This window comes from Eulemur rufifrons, chromosome 2, assembly GCF_041146395.1.
Source record: "Eulemur rufifrons isolate Redbay chromosome 2, OSU_ERuf_1, whole genome shotgun sequence".
In the NCBI taxonomy this organism is placed as follows: Eukaryota; Metazoa; Chordata; class Mammalia; order Primates; family Lemuridae; genus Eulemur; species Eulemur rufifrons.
The window spans coordinates 105,886,469-105,899,643 of record NC_090984.1 but is presented as its reverse complement, the minus strand read 5'-3'; the positions used below and the strand labels follow the sequence as shown (position 1 = coordinate 105,899,643).

The following is a 13,175-nucleotide window of genomic DNA, read 5'->3' as shown; positions in this document are numbered from 1 at the left end:
GTCTTGTTATTTTAGCCACTCCAACTGGTGTGGATAACTTCTTGTGGTTTTAATTTACGTTTTCCTGATGCATCATGATCTTTCACATCTTTTCACCTAGAGGTCATCTTTTGTGTAATGTCTATGTCTATGCAAACATTTTCTCTGAGTCAGTGGCTTACCTTTTCACTCAAAGTATCTGTTGATAATTAGAAGTGTTTAACTTTAATTTCTTTTCCTTGAGCCTTAGTCCTTTATGTATCCTGGTTAAGAAATTTTTGCCTGCCTCAAAGTTCTAAAGATATTCTTCCATAGTTTCTTTTGGAAGCTTCCTTGTTTTATCTTTCACTTTTAGATCTGTAATATACCTATAATTAATTTTGTATATAATATGAGGAAAGTGTTATTATAAAACATGCCTGTCTAAATTCCAATAATTTATTGGAATGACCATCCTTTCTCCATTGCTTTGTGGTGCCTCCTTTGTCATGAATCAAATGTGTATATTACACACGCAAGCGTGTTACGGGACTGCCTCTATGTTCTATTTGTTTAGGCAACTATTCTGTTGGAAATACCGTGTTCTCTTAACTACTGGAGTTTTGAAATAACTCTTGACATCTGTTAAGTCCTTTAATCCTGTTCTTCTTCAAATTATCTTGGCAAATTTTTGCACTTTTAATTTTTATTGCATTTTAAAATGAGCTTATCAATGTCTGCAAAAAAAAACCACATTAAAAACCCCGCAAATGCTTACTGGATTTTGACTGTGAGGGATTTGAATGGAAAGATCAATCTGGGAATAATGGATACCTTCATTATACCTTTATGACATATATATTTCATTGCTCTGATTATTTAGATCAGAGGTCAGTAAACTGTAGTCCATGGTCTAAATATGATCCTCTGCTTGCTTTTGAGAATAAAGTTTTATGGGAACACAGCCACACCCATTGGTTTACACATTGTCCATTTTCGCATTGATATTTTAATGCAGAGTTGAGTAGCTATGACAGAGACCTTCTAGCCTGCAAAGGCTAATATATTTATTATCTGACCCTTAACAGAAGAAGTTTGCTGGCCCCTGATTTGAATGCTTCTAATTTCTTTCCGTAATGTTATATATTCTTTTCTATAGAGATGCTTTACATATTTTCTTAAAGTAATTCCTAGAAATATAATGTATTTGGGTGCTAGCGTAGATTATATCATTTAAAATTTCAGTTTTTGTTTGTTGATATTTAGAAAAATATAATTGATTTTTGCATATTGACCTTGTATATCAAATCTATAGGTTCTTTTAGATTTTCTATGTGCAAAATCTTATCAGTTTATATTTCTTCCTTGCTACTTCTTATACATCTTATTAAATTGGTGATAATGGGAATCCTTGTTTTGTTACTGACAGCAAAGGGAGCATTTCTAACATGTCACTATGTAGGATATTTGCTGCAATTTTTTTTTTTTTGGAAAACTTTTATCAGATAAAAGAAGTTTTCTTCTATTTATCAGATAAAATAAGCTTTCTTCTATGTTAGTTTGCAATGGGCTTTTATTATGAATGGATGTTGAATTTCATCAGATATTTCCTCTGCATATATTGAAATAGCCATATGATTTTGCTTTCCTTATTAAATTAATGTGGGATGTTACATTGATAAGTTTTCAAAGGATAAATCTCACATTACTGAAATAAGTCCAATTGGTTGTGATGTATTATTCTTTTAATATATCACTTGTGTTTGTTTACAAATAGTTAATTTTTTAATTTATGATTATGAGAGATATTGGGCTATAATCTTCCTTTCTTATAAAGTTAGTTATCCAGGCTATGAGCCTCCAAAATGGTTGGAAAGTGTTTCTTCTTTTTCTATTCTCTGGAAGAGTTCATGTAAGATTGGCATTATTGCCTCCTTAAATATTTGGTTTTATTTATGTATGAAGTCATCTAGGTAGGAAGTTTTCTGAATGGAAAAGTTGTAATTGAAGACTCAAATTTTTTTTTATAGTTGTAGGAACTTCTACTTGCCTTTAAAATACATAAGGTAGTGACAGACCATTGCTTCTTCTGTAAAACTAGAAAAACCTAGATGAACTTTTAAAAATTATATATACATGTGTATATATTTATATATACACATACACACACTTTCATATTTTTAAAAGTCATCACATATATTTGAATGCATAGAGGTCTAAGAGGTATTCATTTCCAGAGACTGAAGAGACCTTCTAGATGCATGAAAGTTGGCAGCCATCTTACTCTCTGAGGGTACCAGGTCTAATCTTAAACTGAGGTTTGAGGTTGCTACAGACAAGCAGACATTGCTGAGGGGAAGAAAAATCAGGCGAGCTTTTAACAGACGGATTCCAAGATAACCACTTGGAATCTGGACGCATAGCTGGCTTTCCTCTACCATATATTCCCATAGGAATTTGTCAGTATTGTGCAAAAGGGAGACTAGGCTGACATCGTAAGGAAAATCTATTGCTCTATTCAATATTTAGAAACCAAAGTTCTGATAGATTGGGAAGATTTACAATGAGTACGGAACAGCTCACAGCTTTGTGACTAAGACAAACTAAAGTAACAACCCAACTCTCACCCAGTTCAATTCCTGATCAGTTCAAAAATTGTGAGCCAATCACCCTGCTTGCCTAACAAAGGAAAAGACATGCTCTCTCTGAAGGAAATTAATGTTGACTCCAGTCTTTACTGTTCTTTCTGGCATACATAAGACAATTATGAGACATATGATGGAGAAAAAACGTGATCCATAATCAGAGAGAAATACATAGCCCACATCCCCAGATGATCCAGATGTTGGAATTAGTAGACAGGAACTTTTAAATGACTATTAAAATTTGTTAGAGAAAACAACAACAATAAAAAAAGACAAAGATGGAGAATTTCAACAGATAGACACAATTTATTAAAAAAAAAAATCCACAAGGATATAATGCATCTGAAAAGAAAAGCAATATCTGAAATTAAGAATTCATTGGAATGGTTTAACATTATATTGTACACACTAAATAAGAATAGTGAATTCAAAGGCAAGTCAATAGAAATGATTCATATCCAAACACAGAAAGGAAAAAAAATGAATGAATAAAAAGAGTTCAATATAGACTTGAAGAGTTTAACACATATACGGTCATGCACTGCATAATGACATTTCAGCAGTGGTAGACCATGTATACAAAGATGGTCCCATAAGAGTATAGTATCATATTCTTACTATACCTTTTCTATGTTTAGCTATGTTTAAATACACAAATAAATTGTGTTACAATGGCCTACAGTGCTCAGTACTGTAGCTTAGGAGCATTAGGCTATCCCATATATGGCCTACGTGTGCAGTAGAATATACTGTCTGTGGTTTTGTAAGTATACTCCATGATGTTCATACAACAATGAAAACACCTAATGATGCATTTCTCAAAACAAAAACATTTTTTTTTTTAACTTTCACATACCACTTAACACAGAATACTTCTGTGGCCTCTGGTCACCAGAAATGTATGAGGATTTCTCACCACCAGCAACCGATCTACATCAGATTCTCCAGCAGACACTAGCTGGGTATCCTCAATTCAATTCTGACACTATCTACCTGGAGATAGTGCCATATCCCGCAGGTTGAGGACTCAGTCCCTCAAGACCTCCTCCACTGCAGATGCCAGTTGTAATAGTAGGTTGTGACCTAGGCATCTCAAAACCACCTATAAATTGGGAGTTCCCATGATCCCTTCCTCATGGAATCACTTTATTTACATTTACTGGTTTATTGTAAAGATATTACAAAGGATACAGATGAAGAACCTGATGGAAGAGATGCATAGGGCAAGGCATGTGGGAAGGGCTGTGGAGCTTCCATACCCTTTCTGGTGCCCCACCCTCCAGGAACTTCCATATGTTCACCTATCTGGAAGCTTATCTAAACCCAGTCCTTTTAAGTTTTTATGAAGAGTTCATTATATAGGCATGATTGCTTACATCATTGGCCATTGGTGATCAGCTTAACCTTCAGACCCTCTTTTCTCCCTGGAGGTTTGGGGCTGGGGCTGAAACTTTCAACTCTCAAAGTGGTTGGCTCCTGTGGCAACCAGCCCCTATCTCTGAGGCTATCCAAAAGCCCACCAACAGTTGCCTCATTAGAACAAAAGATGCTCCTATCACCCAGGAAATTCCAAGCCATTTAGGAGCTCTGTGTCAAGAGCCTGGGGTCAAAGACCAAATGTTGGAACAAAAGATTCTCTCAGCACCCCTGTCTATAAGGGTATGAGGAGCTCTTCTTGCTCAGGAATGAGGCAGAGACCAAACATTAGAAGAAAAGATTCTCCTAGCACTCCTATTGTTCAGGAAATTCCAAGGGTTTTAGCAGCTCTATGCCAGGGATTTGGGGCAGAAACTAATATGTATATTTCTTATTACTTCACTGCTGCAACTTACCTGTTCTTAAATTTATCCATTGAATTCTTAATTTTGATAATAATATTTTTAGGTTTTGGAATTTTGATGTGATTCATTTCTTTCACAATTTCTAGTGGGTTTTTTTGGGGGGGAATATTTCCGATCTTGGAGTTTATTTCATTGCACATATTCAGCATAATTTTCAATAAGTCTCTTGTCTAGTTATTTGATTCAACAGTTATTTTTGATAACTTTATTATCTAGCTATTTGATTGCTTTGTTTCTATTAACTATTTTCTCTTTCTCTCTTTCCCTCCTCCTCTCTCTCTGTCTCGTCACAGGTTTTGTCTCTGTTTTGTGGTGTCTACTTATTTTTGGTTGAACACAAGGTATTGTATATAAACAATTATGGAAAAAATTTATAAGCTAAGATAATGCTACTTAAGTGGCTAAATGGCTGGGGTGCAAACAATCTGGGATACACTTAATCTAATTTCAGGGTTTGAGATTATTAGAAATGTTATCTTCATTCCCTTTGGGGGTTGGTATATTACTGATTTGTCCTTGCTCTTGCAGTATAGCTTTTTGGGGTCCTAATATAAAGCATTGAGATCTTAGATTTTAAATTTTGTCCCTCTGTCCTAAAAGTTGTTCAAAAGCTCCACTTAGGTTCTTAGTCTCTTGGCTGTGCTTCCAGAATCTACAAACACAATTTAAGGGGCTCCAAATACCAGGCTTGTCTCTCTGGATCCTTTTTTCCTCAGTATTTACTTTATAATTTTCTCCTGCCTCCTTATTTCTGATGGCTTCAAGTAATCTTTTAAAAATTATTTTGGCTAACTTTTCTATTTTTTTTCAATGGGAGGATTTGCTTGAATTACCTATTTTGCCAATATCGCTAAACAGATTTTTAAAATAACTATTGTGTTGAGTTGAAGTTTGGATGCTTATAACAGAAAACACAAATCAGTGATTTAAATGAGAGAGAGAGAGAGAGAGGGAGAGGGATTTTTATCTCTCTCACATTAAAAAAGTCCAGAAAAACCCTTCCAATGCATGTTTGGCATTTCTATGGTTATTAGGGACTCAGGACATTTTTATATTTCTGGTCTACTATGCTTAGCACATGGTTTCCATCCTCAAGGTTGTCACAGGTTCTGAGATGACTGTCAGAACTCTAGGCAAATCAGAAGCATAAATAGAAGAATGAGAAAAAGAAAATCTGTCAGTTATCTGTCCTTTAATGGAATATTCTCAGAAGTTCTGTTCCACTCAATAGATAGTGCTTTTATCTCATTGACCAGAATATAGTTTCCTGATCACCTAACTGTAATAGAAAATTGGAAAATGTAGTATTTTATCTAGGAAGTAGCTTCCAATAGAATTAGGGTTATGTTGTTAAGGAAGAAGGATAGGGTAGAATGGATATTGGACAAGTAATTTGTAATCCCTGGTATAGCTTCACAATATCTGATCATGTGATAAATTAGAATTTATTTTTTTTTTGGCACATTCATGTTTTTTCCTCATGTTTTCCATGATTGTAAGCATACTGTGATGAACCTGGTGGTGTAATAATATGTATATATTCTTATGTCCTACTTTAAACTATCTTATTTATATGTTTATTATACCTTACGTATAGTTTTGTGACATTAAGTATTCTTCAGTAAATCCATGACTGAAAATTATTTCTATACATGTATAGACTATAATTTACTTTATTATTACCAATTGTTGGACATGTAGTTTTTATGTGTTATTTTCCCACTAGAAATAATGCTACTATGAGTAGGATTTCCCCTACATTTTTTTACACCTCTAATTATTTCTTAGGATAATTTTAAAAGTAGAGATATTTGTTCATAGATATTAATACTTTTGACCTGGTTATCTTTGGGGGCCATGATATTTTTATCAATTGAAATTCCCATTAATGATATGTTAAAATTGCTCTTTTAACATGCCCTCACCAGGACTAATTTGTCTTTAAAACAAAAGATTGTTATAATTTTATAAGTGAAAAATAATATCTCATTGGTTTAATTTATATTTTCAGTTACTATTTGTTTTAAATATGTGTTCATATGTTTATTTTGGTCATCTTTCTTTGGTGAATTATCTATTCATGTCTCTTGCCTATTTTTCTATTGGATTGATAGATCATTTCTTGATTAATTTAAATAATTCTTTATCTAGAAATTATATTTACCTTCTATTTGCAAGAAATATATTGGACATTTTTCCCAGCTTATTTTTTGCCTTTTGATTTGGTTGATAATTTCTATGTGACGTACTTAATTGTAGTATACTTAAATCTATAGATGTTCCTTTGTTTTTCCTCTATTATGTGCTATAATTATCCTTCCTCCAAAAGAAGAGCAGTTAAATATTTACCTATCTTTTCTTATAGCTTTTTTCATGATTTCATGCATTTTTAAGTAAGAACATATTTATTTTCTCATGTGTGAATTTGAATTCACACATTATCCTCAACATGAAGATTCCTCAAAGGGCAAAGTTCAGATTTCATATCTCTAAATCTGTACATAGTGCAGTGTGTGTGTGTGTGTGTGTGTGTGTGTATGTGTATATATATATATATATATATATTAGGTTATTAAGTATGAAATGTCTGATTTCCTTAAGTAATAAATTTGACAATTGATATCTCTGACATTTCACTTTGACACTTCTTGTTTTATTTTTATTGTGAAGGTACAGCCTCAGTCTTGCAAATGCATGTTTTGGGTTGTGATTATCTTTCACAATTTTTTAGAGCAATTTTTGTGAAACTACAGATAAGTAAAAAATTCGTGTTATTTTTGAATATGAGTTCCATTGTGGAACCAATGCTGCACAGACAGCTTGAAATATTAACGAAGTGTTTAGGAAGGATGTGGCTAAAGAATGCACAGTACACCAATGGTGTGAGAAGTTCCATCTGGTGATTTTAATCTTGAAAATGAGCCACATGGGCAACCTGAGACCAAGGTGAATAATGATGAGCTGAAAGCTATAGTGGAAGCAACTCCATCTCATCCTATACGTGAATTAGCAATGAGGTTTGACATTACTGTTCCAACAATATTGGACCATTTGAAACAAATTGGCAAGGTATAGAAGCTGGGTAGATGGGTTCTGCATCAATTAAATGAGTGTCGGCAGAGAAATCATCTTGACATTTTTTTGCTGTCACAACATAAAGGCAAACCATTTCTACACTGTATTGTTTCATGTGATGAAGAATGGATTGTTTTTGAAAATTACAAGTATTTGGCACAATAGTTGGATAAAGAGGAAGTGCTGAAACATAGTCCAAAACAGAATATTCATCAAAAAGCTAATGGTGTCTGTTTGGTGGTCCAGCGCTGGAATTTTCCATTATAGCTTCATGAAACCTGGTCAATCAATTACAGTGTATGTGTACTGCAACCAGTTGGATGAAATGATGAGGATGCTTGTGATGAAGCAGCCGAGATTGGTCAATAGAGACAGGCCAATCCTCTTGCAAGACAATGCTTGACCACATATCACATGAACAACTGCAAAAGCTAGACTTGGAAACTGTGTCATCCACCGTATTCACCAGACCTTGCACCAACTGACTACCACTTCTTCCAGGCTTTGTATCACTTCTTACAAGGAAAAATATTCAATTCTCAACAAGCTGTGGAAAACACCTTTCTCCAACTTCATCGCCACTGGCTCTTCAGGCCTCTTTGCTGCTGGCCTAAACAAGCTACTGTTAAGATGGCAAAACTGTGTCGATAGTTTAGGTGCATACTTTGGTTAATTGTACTGCTTCTAGTTTGAGGTTAATAAACTACACTTTTGACTGAGTAGAGATTGGACATTTCATATTTAATGATCTATCACTACCTGTAGTTAAATCAATATGTACAGAATTGTCTTTGTGTACTTATTTCTCCAACTGTTCTTTATCTAAATTTAAATTTTTTAATTAAAAATTTTCCTGGTAGAATCTATATAACTACCTTTCTTGCCAGTCACTTTGTGGTAAAAAGGACTTGGTAACTATGGCAACAAATAACGGAGGGATGGGAGTGTTGGGACAGGGTGTACCGCCTTTACCATCTTCCCTAAGGCAGAGTTACCATGATGCGAACAAAGCTAATCTTCAGGCCTTTTACTTGTGATATGTTCACGTATGTCATACATTTTTGCAAAATTCACAAAAGTGAGCTATTTTAAATGTAATTAATTGAAACAATTGTCTCTTTCCATCCTGAATTTTGCTGCTTCATACTTTTTGTGTTTAGTGTTGTAGGAGACCCACAGATATTTTGGTAGAAAGGCATTTAGTTAGATTTAACGGTATATATGTGATTTAGAGTCACTGTGCATAGCTGACACCATGCTAACCATCCTGGCGTAGGGATGCTTCTAGGAATACTGCCTTTCATGACAAATTGCCTGGTATGTGACAGGAAGGTACAGAATCAGAAGACTAAGAAATGTGGGTGTGGAGGGGAAATATGGTAGAAATGTATAAAATCAGAATCTCATCACTGGAAAATCTAGACTTATGACTCTCTTATGAAAGAAAACTTGATGTCCATTCTAAAATTTTGCATTGCCTTTAATGGGTTGTGAAGCTGAAAGAAAATCTTCTAAACGACCAATAATAAAAAGACCAGCCTGAGCAAGAGCGAGACCCCATCTCTACTAAAAATAGAAAGAAATTATATGGACAGCTACAAATATATATAGAAAAAAAATTAGCCGGGCATGGTGGTGCATGCCTGTAGTCCCAGCTACTCGGGAGGCTGAGACAGGAGGATTGCTTGAGCTCAGGAGTTTGAGGTTGCTGTGAGCTAGGCTGACGCCACGGCACTCACTCTAGCCTGGGCAACAGAGTGAGACTCTGTCTCAAAAATAAAATAAAATAAAATAAAAAGAAATTTTATTACCATCTGTAGATTTGCAGAAACTATTATCTTTTAATTCTTTCTCTAGAAAATTATATGGCAATATTATTGTATTATGAAGAAGAATATACAGGGTTATTTTTCTGGATTTGTGATGTCTGTGGTACTTCTTAAAATTTGTAATTTGTTATGATTTCTTTTCACATCCTGAATAACTATACACTTTTATACCTAATGTTTGTATTTACAGCTACATATTCTTTTTCTTAAAGAGGGCTCCCCAAATTACAGAAGATTTAGGCCTCATAAAACCTGGATTCACCCCTGTGTTCTTCTGTATACTACATTATTCACTCAGAGGAACTGGTGGAGGAATCTCCCAATTTGCAAGTCAAAGTCCTAGGATCTGCAAAGTCAACAAAACTCAAAGCCCATGAAATTTCTATTTGCAGTAGCAGCAGTGCTCCTCGCTCACTTTCTGGCTGGGGTGGGAGGAGGGGGAGGGATACCAGAGTTTGGGCAGGTGAAACTGCTTGCCTGGTCCTTGCAATGACAAAGATTTCCAGCCTCTCAGGCTGGGACAGTCTCATCAATCAACCTGTGCTTGAACTATTAGCATTGTCAGCTTCCACTTAAGAGATGACAGTTCAAGAGTAGCTTTCCTCATCCACCGAAACTCCCTCAGTCAAAAGAACAAAACACTTCATCAGAAGGAGAGGCAGGAATGCATATCTCTAACAGAAAGAACTGGCCCCATCTTCATTCTGTTCACACAACTGCTCAGGAACTCATTTTTGCATGACTATGGAAAAGATCCTCTGCAGAAACCCTTGACTTGCTGGGGCAGGGCTTGCGTCCTTTGCTTTAGATGGGAGTGGTTGCCATGCCAGGAATAGGAGGGTTACATCTTTGCCTGTGTGATGATGTCTGATTAAAAATAATAGTAAACACATGCCTATATGTGTTTGCACATGCATTATCTTTGTGGATGGGCAGAAATGAATTGCTGGCTGAGTGTATCAGAAAGGCAAGCCAGCCATTAAGCTTTGCCCTCACTTGGTAACAGGAGGAAGGCTATAACAGGCTATCATTAGGGTTGTGAGGATCATTTAGATCTGAAATCAGGGTTGTAATTTTTTGACCCTAAAATAAATAGAATAGACATCTAGAGAATATCTTGTAGCCCCTGGTATTATTAAAAATATCAAGTATTTACATGATTTGAAGAGAAATCACAGTGTAAGTAGAAATTTTGTTGAGTTCCAGCAAAATGCCATTCTATTGATAGATTTTTTTTTTAAATGCGTGCTTACATAGTTTTTACATTATTTTGAAAACAAAAGGGTGAAAATCTGTTTCACAAGTTTCTATTTCTATGAAAGGTCATGATATCTTATCACAACGGGGAACCCAATGACCAATATCACTTAGTTTTATCTGCTGTAGAAAGAGTAGAGATCTCTTTTTGGGGTAAAAGCAGGGCAGTAGTATCTCAGCTGGCTTTTTCCTAAGTCCTTTTCTCTTTACCTCCACTGCTAAATCATGTAGGGAATTAAAAATGTGCTTATTGGCCACTTAAATTAGTGAAACTGCTCATGTCTAATGCAGGAACATCGCTCTAGATACATATATGAATAGAACTGCCGTGTGTGCACAGCTGCCCTGAGTATCAGGGTAATCCATGTAAATCAAGGATTGGCTTTAAAATTCTTATTTCCAGAAACCTGAGGTGAGAGCTGTTGAGGAGATAAGGAACATGAACAAGCTGTCCTCTGGCCTAGAGATCAGTTTCAAAATGCGTTGATCAAAAATAAACTCTCAATTACTCTCAAAAACAAAGTCTATCTGTTAACCGGGGTCCTTGTTAGCATACCTGATGGCTTGATTATTTTCTTTAAAGCAAGACCAATGTAAAAGAGACCTTGGTTCCATGCTTTTTTTTTTTTTTTTTTTTTTAGTCTTAGCTTATCCCATTTCAGCTAATTTGTTGTACTACTTAGTATTAGTGAGTGCTCTAAAACAGTGGTTTTCCACTGGGGGTAATTTTGTTCCCCAGGGGACATTTGACACTATTGGAGATATTTTTGATTGTTGTGTCTGGGTGTGGGGTGGGGTGGTGCTCCTGGCATCTAGTGAATGTAGACCAAGGACAGTCCTGGACATTCTGTAGTGTACAGGACAGCCTCCCCCAGCAAAGAATTATCCAGCCCAAAATATCAATGTGCTTAGTTTGAGAAACCCTGGCCTAAAATAGTGCATACAAAGTAGAAAGAGTGAACTATTTTTGATGATGCTGTGTTGAAAAGTTTTACAGGCAATTGAAAATACAGGCTTTCTACGATGGGCTCCCAGATCTCTTGTGTCACTGTTAATTGTGGCTACATCAACTGACTTGAGTAAAACACGTTCTGATTGCTGAACTCTGTTTTTATGTTCACTTAGAGAAATGGGTTGGGGAGGACATCCTCACCTCTGTTGGCCTCCTGTGATGGAGTAATCTAGTTGCTGTTTCAGAGTAATAAGTCAGGTTGGTGTAAAATCTGCCAGAGGTCAGAGTGAGTGAGTGTATCTGTCGTTTTATAATTCTCATAAATAGACTAGAAGTCATGGTGTCCCCTTATTTGTTGTTATGCAAAAGTCTTGCTTATGCTCAGTTAGGAAATATTTGTTATTCCAATATGTTATATAACCGTAGAGGTTAAATTCTAAATATATAAGTCATAGATGATATTATATAACAATTTCTTGATAGTCTGTTTGGATGACTGAAAGCAACTTCATGGGCTTACTAGGAATGCAGCTGGAGTATGTAATGACTGCTAATGTTAGCAAGATTTTATCTGAATTAATCTAAGTGTTTTTAATTTAAAGATCCAATATTAATTTCAAAAATTACATAACCACACCCACCTCATTCAGTATGTATCTTAGTCTCTCCCTTATATTATACTTAGATCTTTAAAAAAAAAAAATCTAGCTTATTTGAATCCTGGGACCATTTCTGAATTTCCCAACTATCATAGGATATTAAAGGGAAACTAGAAAGATGATAGTAACACCAGAAATTGGTCCTCCAATAGATTAAATGAATGAGCATCATTCTGCCTATGAAATGAAACTGTGATATACAATCACTTAGAATATGGAGACCTATGAACAGGGACAAAAAAATAAAGCTGTTATCTGTTCCTGAAGAAGGCAGGGCAAAAATAAATGGAAGATTTATTAATTAGAAGGGATATTTCCCGAGAGCGTAATGGTCACATGCTGTAGTGCATTACTAAGGGAAAAATCTAAACTCTCTTTATTAGAGTTTTTGCAAAATTAGAACATTTATCTCATGTCCAACAGTTTAAAGATTCTTCTAATTGCAGCCTATATCAGTTTCCTGTGGTTGCTGTAACAGATTCCCACCACCTTGTTGGTTTGAAACAATAAAAATTTATTCTTTCCCAGTTCTTGGGGGCCAGAGTCTGAATTCAGTATCACTGGGTCAAAATCAAGGTGTCTGTATGGTCATGCTCCCTCCAGAGGCTCTAGGGTAGAATGTGTCCCTGGCCTTTTTCAGCTTCTGGTGGCTGTTGGTATTCCTTGGCTTGTGACCACATCACCTTATCACCTCAGTCTTCAAAACCAGCATTTCAAATCTCATTTTGCTCCATCTTCTCATTGCTGTCTCGTGTGTGTGTGTGTGTGTGTGTGTGTGTGTGTATGTGTGTGTGTGAGAGAGAGACAGAGAGACAGAGCAAGAGGGAAATATACCTCTGCCTCCATTTTATAAGGACTCATGAGATGGCGTTTAGGGACCTCTAGATGATCCAGGGTAATTTCCCCATCTCAAGGTCTTTAACATAATGACATCTGCAAAGACCCTATTTCCAAATAAG

At 35.5% G+C, this 13,175-nt stretch overlaps 1 protein-coding gene across 1 annotated transcript in view; it reads left to right on the top strand.

Moving 5' to 3' along the window:
• Positions 1 to 13,175, top strand: part of DIO2 (iodothyronine deiodinase 2) — a 76,367-nt gene that overhangs the window by 40,758 nt on the left and 22,434 nt on the right.